The sequence below is a fragment of the Haliaeetus leucocephalus genome, unplaced genomic scaffold, assembly GCF_000737465.1.
Source record: "Haliaeetus leucocephalus isolate CR32 unplaced genomic scaffold, Haliaeetus_leucocephalus-4.0 Scaffold92, whole genome shotgun sequence".
Classification (NCBI taxonomy): domain Eukaryota; kingdom Metazoa; phylum Chordata; class Aves; order Accipitriformes; family Accipitridae; genus Haliaeetus; species Haliaeetus leucocephalus.
In genome coordinates this window covers 2,009,592-2,016,881 of record NW_010972528.1, presented here as the reverse complement: position 1 = coordinate 2,016,881, position 7,290 = coordinate 2,009,592, and positions in this window count along the sequence as shown.

The following is a 7,290-nucleotide window of genomic DNA, read 5'->3' as shown; positions in this document are numbered from 1 at the left end:
AAAAAAAGCCTGACCCCCCCCCCCCTTTTAACACAGCGCTGAGCTGGGGCAGGATCCATCACCCCAGGCAGACAGAGATGTGACCCCCCCCGGGGCTTTTTGTGGAGGGGGATGGTAGGGCAAGACTCCCCCCAAGGCCAAACCCTGCAGCAGCGTCGCCTCTGCAGCTCAGCCCTGGCCCTAATTAGGCCAGCGCCAAGGCCGGCAGCACTAATTAGGAGCTGGCTGGCACCGGGGATGCCTCTTTCCTACAAAAAAAATCCTCTGGAAGACGCCAGATTTCTTACCGGGGATGGAGGCTGCTGAGCTCCTTGCCAGGTTGGGGGAGACCTAAGCATGGACCCCCTGTCCCTTCTCCCCCCGCCCCCAGCCCATCACACTGCAGGCACGGATGGCTTCTGCCCAAATCATTAACCCACTGTCAAATATTTGCCCAAGTGGCGACAGTCTTTAGAGGAGAGTCAGAAAACGGGTGCACGTCCCAGGCATGATCGTTGTCCGAGTCTTTTCCCTGGCTCAGGGGGGTTTTAATACACCTACATGGCCCATGCGTGGCCAGCGAGCGACTGCAATGACTTTCTTGGGTGGCTGCCAGCGGAAAAAGCAGGGGTGGTTGTTAAAGGGAGGGTTTACATCTAGGGGAGTTTGGGACAAAGCCAGTAGAAAAGCTATAACCCCCCCCCAGATGCACAAAGCTGGAAGGTTTCGGAGGTAAAAGGGGATTTGGGGCTCTTTTTAGCTGCGACGTGGCACGGCCGCCAAGCAGGATGGGCCAATCCCCCTTCCCCTGCTCCCGCCGCTCTCCATCCCACGGGGCTTTTTAAAGGCTAAAGGAAATCGGTTATCACGTGCTCGTGGTATTTTTGTTCCCGGTGAAAGGGGGAAAAAAATCCCTTTCCGGCTCCCCAGCTCAGTCTGGGTCCTGCCTGCCACATCCCAGCGCCACCAGCATCTGGAACGCATTTTGTACAGCCCCATCCTGGGGCCTCCCAGAGCTGCCCCTGACCGCAGACGGGGAAAAAAAAAACCCTCCTCCAGCCCAGCTCACGCGTGTTAAAGCATCCTTAAATACCAGCGGCTTATTTGAGTCATCATTTTCCTAGTAGGGGCTGGTGGCTATTTCCATCTGCACTGGTCCTTATAGACCCCAGCAGAGACACGGCACCTACACGTCCATACATACCCCAGCATTAACCGTACCCTCCTTGCCAGCTCCCAAAGTGAAACCCAGCCTGCCTCTGCCAACTAAAGCCCCGACGGCCAGGGGCATCACAGAGCCTCTTTGCACCAGGTTTTGATGTTTCCTTCTTAAAATAACAGGGGATTTCGGGATTTCTTCTGAGGTGAGCAAGCCTGGCAACTCAGCAATACGATTACATACACTCCTACTCCCAAATTCATCACCAGGTCTCCTTAATTGCCTCCTGAAGACCACATGCTCATCAAACATGAGTTTCTTTTTGATTGCAAGAGAAAACGAAGCGAGGCTATTAAAAGGTCCCAGCAAATCGCTCCGCTGCTTTTACAGTTGGATGATTTTTCCAATCATATAATCTTTCCTTTCGGGATGAATGCTGGAGCGATGCGACCCGACAGCTCCGGGACCTGGAGGATGCCTTCCCCTTCCCCATCAGCTGTAATGCCACCAGGCACATCCCCACCTGGCTTTTTTAGGTCTTGTTGGCTTTGTTTGCTCATTTCTAAGATATCCCGAGGTTGTTGGCACTGATTTCCTTGCCAGTAAGTGACAGGGTGGGTGCAGGAAGGAGCCGTCACTGGGAGATGGGATGTTACCCCTCTTGGGGCCGGGAGAGAAGGGGAGCAGAGGCAGGGCTGCTGCTCCTCCCGGGGATGCTGGGGCTGAAAATTCCCCCGGGAGTCCCCGGGAAATGCACCCCTGGGTGTCCAGGTGCCACCCATCCCATTGTCCCTGTGCAGGGACATCACCTCTGCCACCGCCGAACAATCAACCGGGTGCCAGAGCAGCACCCGGCTTTTGCTGGTGGACAAGGAGGAAGTGCGCAGGGACCTCCCTGCCCCAGAATGGCATCCCTCCTGCTGTCTTGGGTGGAAAAAATGAGATTTTAGGGGGGTTATTTTTTTCAACAGGGAAGGGAGTGGACAGGAGTCGAGTTTTCTCCCACCTCCTTCAGCCCCAGGCAGAAAGAAACGCCATGTGGTGATTTGCCTTACCTGGTGGTTTCAGGCTGGGGTTCGGTGAGTGGGATTACTACAAAAATTCATAAAACTGCTCATATTTGCTTTTTTCCATGGCCCAAGCGGCTGCCCGAGGTTGCAGCCCCTCCAGGCGCTGCTTTAGCCAGGGAGCATGCCGAAGAGAGCGCCCGCTTGCCTCTGCCGGGGCCGTCAGCTCACATTAACTGGGAATGGCGAGCAGGAATCTGCCAAGGGCAGCGCGGGAAGGGACGATACTCCCATCCTTCTGCATTACTTGGCTTCCAAAGCCAAACCGAGACCCGGCAAGAAAAGCACAGTTAATTAAAAAGGTCCTTTCCTGCGTCACTCATCCGGAGGGATCACATTTTCCCTTGATTTTTTTTTCCCTCCCTGGAAGCTGCATGGGAGAGGGAGCAGGGAGCAAACCCAGTGTTGGTATGAGGGTGTTTCTCCCCACCGTTAAGCGATGCCATGAAAGATTGACGGCCGGCGGTAGCTGGGCACCAGGTATTAACAGGAGAAGCCAATTTCATGGGTTAAGCCATCGCCACACCCCGACAGCAGCGAGGACCCAGTAACTTATTCTTCATCCTTTTAATTAATCATACTCTTATCAGCCAGCTCAATCAGCTAATGGAGCTGAGTTAATTGGGTTTCCCATGCTTTAAAGCCTCCTCGCACCCCTGGCTGGCAACGACAGCAATTTCCTTGTGCCTGGCATCCGGAGGGGTTATTTTGGGCTCATCCCTCAGTGCTGGGATGGGGCCAGGAAAGACCGCGGGAGGCCAAATCCCCGGTGCAGAGCTGGGATGGAGCCAGCCACCAACCGAGGCCATTTCCTATGGGATTTGGGGGCGCAGGAGAGGTCCCAGCAGTGGGAAAGCTCGGAAAGGGATGCTCCCACCCTTGCCGGTGGATGGGGCTTGCAGGGACTGCTCCAGCAGCATCCCAAGGCCCTCGGCTCAACCGCAGCACGGTGGGGACCCTGTGGGCACCCGCTTCAGTCCAAACACCCTGCACTGCCCGACAGGGCAATGTTGGGTGCGGGGGGCTTCAGCTGCAGAGCCCATCTGGCTGTCCTCTCCCCCCAAAACCACATGCTGGCAGAAGCAGCCGAGGCAGCCGACCGCCCCCGCAGCTCACATGCACGGACTCATCGGGACAAGCGAGCCACGTGCGCCAGCCCACGCGGCTGATGCCCCCCGTCCCTAAGAAGGGACGCTGCTTGGCCATCTGCCAGTGCCGCTTCCCCCCCTCAGCCCCCCGGCTCTCCCCGAGCTGTCGCAGGGAAAAGGGGACCCCCAGCCCCTGCGCTCCGAGGGGGGTTGATAAGCCCAAGGCCACGCTCGCTGCGGGAGCGGCAGCCTTCTCCCCGAGGCAGGACAGGCGGGGAGGGGAGGGGGACTCGCCGCTCAGGCTGGTATAGCGGGGAGACTGTGTCCCCCTGGGCCCCAAATGCCTGCAGAGCTGGCCAGAGCCGAGGGCCAGACCCAGGCCTGCTGCCCTGCACCCCCAGGCACCTACCCCAGAGCCCCCAGTTAGCACCAACTGCCTCAGCTGCTGTGTACCATCAAGCCACCAGATTGGGTACTACCGGGTCGGGTACCACCGAGCCACCGGCTCGAGTACCACCAGGTCAGGTACTCGGGTGCCACCGAGCCACTGGGTTGGGTACCATGAGATCGGGTACAGCTGAGCCACCAGGTCAGGTACTACCAAACCTCGAGGTCACGTACCACCACATCAATTACCACTGGGTCAGGTACCACCGGGTCAGGCACCACCAAGCTGGGTCCCACCGAGCAGCCGGGCTCAGGGCTGGCTAGCAGGTGGGGGTGCCAGCCAGCCCCCAGCAGAGCAGAGGAGGCAGAGCCCAGGGCTCACCACCCCACACTGCCGCCTCCTCTCCCCTGTCCTCCCGCCAATTCCCCATAGCAAAGCCACCAGGCCCTGCGGGGAGCCGGCTGCCTGCTGCCAGCCACATTTCCATCTCGTCCTCCCACAGCGACAAGCTGGGGTCAGCGGGGCCTGCCTGGTCCATGCCCCCCTCCATGCCTGCTGCAGCATGGCTGCACCCCATGAACACCCCCAAATTGGTCTCCCCCCCATCCTCAGCCACCTGAAAAGATGCAGCCATGGTGGGTACGTGCTTGCTCCCCAGCAAGGGCAGGTCCCTGTTCACCCTCCAACACCGGCACCCTGCGAGCCACCACTGCCGGCAGCACCCCGAGCCTCTCTGCCGGCCACCATAGCACCTGGGAAGGAACTGCTCCCCCTCCACCACTGTGGCTTGTTTTACCAGCCCTCGCCCGTTAGGTTCTTGCTCAATGCCTCACTGGGAAAATATGTGCAGGAGTGAAGGTCGGGCAGACGCCGTGCTGGGGAGGCACCGCCGCCGCTCCCGGCCATGGCCTTTTGCCCAGGGAAGGTGAGGAGGGGCATGGGGCCCCCCTCTGCCTCGCTGTCCCCCTCCCTGGGGCTTGGCAGCATCAAGGATGGGAGGCGGTGGAAACCCAAAGGTTTTCGAGGGCTGGTTGATGGGTGCTGTGACACAAAGCCCCTGCTCTCTCCCCTGGGACAGTGCCTGAGCAGAGAACTGCAAACTCGGTGCATGCTGTGGGGTGGCTTGGTAAAACCGCTTGGGGTTTGCTTTGCTTGCGGACAGCACTGAGAGGCCGTTGAACTCATTAGGAAAATTGTACCTATGAGATTTCATTACAGGGATGTTACAAAAGCTATCAATCCCAGCACAGCCCAGTTGCTGCCAGGGACTCCCATTAAATGTAAAGTTAGAGCAGCTCCACTGGCGAGGGAACCCGACTTCTCCTCTCCGTTAGCTGGGGCTCTGCTCTGATGCTCAGGGAGAAGGGGGAGCATTTGCATTTTCCTAATTAGCCCAATTACCACTGCAGATTGAAAGTCCCTTGCTGGCGGCACGGTGGCACCCGGAGCAAAGTGACTGCAGCTTGCTCTGGTTTCCCGAGAGCGACTGTTGCGGGGGTTATTTTAGAGCCCATCACTGAACTATTCATTCAATAAGAAAGAAATAAAGATCCATGTATCACACATGCATATATATATATATAAAAATGAATTGTTTATAAATATTCACCTTTCATCCATGTGCGGTTTTGGGGGTATCTTTGGGAACTTTGCTGTGGAGCTGGGGCCCAAATCTCTTGCAGTCTCCAGAAGAGCTTTCAGGAGATGCCGATGGCAAAGAGTGACGTGGAGCCGAGAGATCCCCCCGGAGCCTGATGCGGAGCCCAGCAGGGCAGGGGCGGAAGGTTCCCAGCCTCTCCCGCCACATCCCAAGCTCCCAGGGACTGGCAGGCACCAATAAAACACAGCTCACTGAGAAGCACCAAAGCCAGCCGAGTCGCTGGAGAGCAATTAGCAGTTTGCACTCTTTCTTGCAAGAATTAAATGCAACGGCAGGAGATGAAAGCCATTAAGACGCCAGGACCTTGGCGTGGGCCAAGCCGGGCAGCATCCAGCGTGCCGAGAGCCGGCGGGGAAACCATCACGCCCTCAGTGCTGCCAGAGCCTTTTGCTGAAAAGCGGCAGTTTGGAGCTTGTTTGGGCATGAAAATTCAAGCCTGAGTCGGTTCCCTCCGGTGTGCGGCTGCCGGGGCTCTCCCCGCCTGCTCTCCCTGCCTGCTCTCCCTTGCCCGCCTTCGGCACCGGCAAGGCGTGGGTGGGCGAGCGGAGCGCGTCTTGCCTTTCCCGAGAACCGCCATGAGCTCCTCGGAGGAAAGGGAAACGCTTTTTACAGGCAGCTGCTGCACGCAACCGGCAGCGGGGCTGCTGCTTGCTGCCAGATGGGGACAGACAGACAGACAGACGGGCACACGCATGGCTGGGGTGGGCATGGCAGCCAACGCAGGCCCCCCCCTGCCCCATGCTTCACTGTTGTGGATGTGACATCTGGCTCCGATAAAAGGGGAAGAAAAAGGAACAGCAAGCCCAAGGCGCTGAGCAACTTCCCGTCCCGCTCACCACCCTGGCCGGGATGCTCGGGGCGGTGCTAGAAACGGGGGAGCCCCTGGCCCCTGGCCCAGCGCAGGACCCCCAGATAAGGGGGGGCAAAACTGCCTCCGCCAGCTCGAAGGCCAGCTGTCTTCCCAGAGGGAAGCTCAACAAGTTTTGGGGGTTTTGGTGTTATTTGGTTTCACCCAGCCATGTTTTTCACTCATCAGGGAACGTGGCCTTTCCTCCAGACCAAGCTCGCCCGCTGCCCAAGCGCCGTCCTCCCCCCCCAAAAACCCCCCTCCTTCTGGGATGGGGAGCCCTCACTCTGGGGAAATATTTGGGAGCTTTGCAATAAGTGTTCCAGCTCCGCAGCTGGAGCCCGAGCAAAACCTCGCCTTCCCCCTGTGCCAGCGGCACCCAAGCCCCTGGCGTCTGTGGGGATCCCGCGCATTGCCAGGCCCTAAAATCCTGGCTCCGGCACCAACCCCGCTCTGACAGCCAAGCCTCGGCCGGGGAAACACCCTGCAACGCCGGGCCAGGCGCACACCCCGGCAGGTCGGACGCCGATGGGATCCCACCCCAACACCCGTGCTGGCACCCCGCAGGCACAGACACGGGCGAGGGACTTTTCCCTGCTCGGTGACACAGTTCTCCACCCCTGTCCCCAGGGACGCTCGTATCGGGTTTGTGAAATCCTGGCTGCCGCTACCCGGGCACGGGACGCCGCGTATCACGCAGCCGCGTGTCACGCTGCTGCCGAGGGACCTTACCCGCACGCTGGCACTGGTGGGGACTGGGGCTACCCGCAGCCAGCCCTCCCAGCCCGGTCCCCTCCGTGGCCACCTCAGCTCTGTCCCCCAGCATCCCCCCGGGGTCTGGGCCCCCGCAGCACCCCCCCCCCCCCCCCCCCGAGAAAGGGCAGCATCCCTCAGCCCCAGCCCTGGCACCCCTTGCCAAGGGGCAAGCATCCTCCCCGAGCAGCACCCTGGGGGTCGCACCCCAGGGCTGTGGCTACTGCATCCTCCCCGGGGCCAGCACCGCAGGGCCCGGGCCAGCGCATCCTCCCGGGGCTGAATCCAGCGCATCCCGGGTGCCCGATCCCCGAGGCCAGCACCGAGCGCCGGGACCAGCACCCGGCCA